The following is an 873-nucleotide window of genomic DNA, read 5'->3' as shown; positions in this document are numbered from 1 at the left end:
GCGCGCCTCGCGACCCACATGAAACCTCGCGGCGAAAAAGGCCAATTTGAACTCGGTAGATGTTGCAGTCATTCAATGGACTAGCACAGGAAAGTAGCGGCGAAAGCGATACAGGCCCCTCGTGTGTTACGAATTACGAAATTGGCGCTAACTGGACATAGAGATGAAGGAAGACAAACAATGCGCATTCAATGCGCATTGTTTGTCTTCCTTCCTCCGTAGGTCCAGTTAGCGCCCTTTTCGGACCAAGGAAGACAAACAATGTGCATACAATGCGCAATGTTTGTCTTCCTTCCTCTGTCCAGTTAGCGCCAATTTCGTAATTCATAATGCACCAACTAGCCCAACAACACATTTTACTAAAGTACCCCTTGTGTGTGCCACTAATTGCGTGCGGAAACCTCACGCAAACACTCGCGGGACTGCAAAAACGCCCACTGAGGAAATTCAGCGTGGCCGTCTGGTCACACATAGACTGCCCTCCCTGCCTGTCCTGCTGGCAGGACAGCTTCGGCACGGCTCAGCCAGCGACGTTGGCAGTTTTTTTAGGTTGAGTTAATCTCTTCACTGCTTTAAATGGCGGAGAATTTTACAAAAAGCAAATACTTATCCGATCGGCTTTTTGTATTTGATTTAAAAAGTTAGTTTCGCATTTTTAGGAACTAGTTGATTCTGCGAGTGGCATTGAGTTTCAGAAAAACGTCGATACAGCTGCTAGTGCAGGCTTTATGCGTTTTTCCCGGTGCAGGAACAAAACTAGCATGGCAGAAGGGCAACACAGACAAACTAAAACGTATCGAGCCATTTCATTCTGCGAAGGTGGATGACCAGCAAAACTCTTTAGCACCCGCCGCGGTGGCTCAGTGGCTAAGG

The sequence above is a fragment of the Haemaphysalis longicornis genome, unplaced genomic scaffold (genome assembly GCF_048455015.1).
Source record: "Haemaphysalis longicornis isolate Haplotype H1 unplaced genomic scaffold, Haemaphysalis longicornis Haplotype H1 scaffold_2, whole genome shotgun sequence".
Taxonomy (NCBI): domain Eukaryota; kingdom Metazoa; phylum Arthropoda; class Arachnida; order Ixodida; family Ixodidae; genus Haemaphysalis; species Haemaphysalis longicornis.
This window is presented reverse-complemented; position numbering follows the sequence as displayed.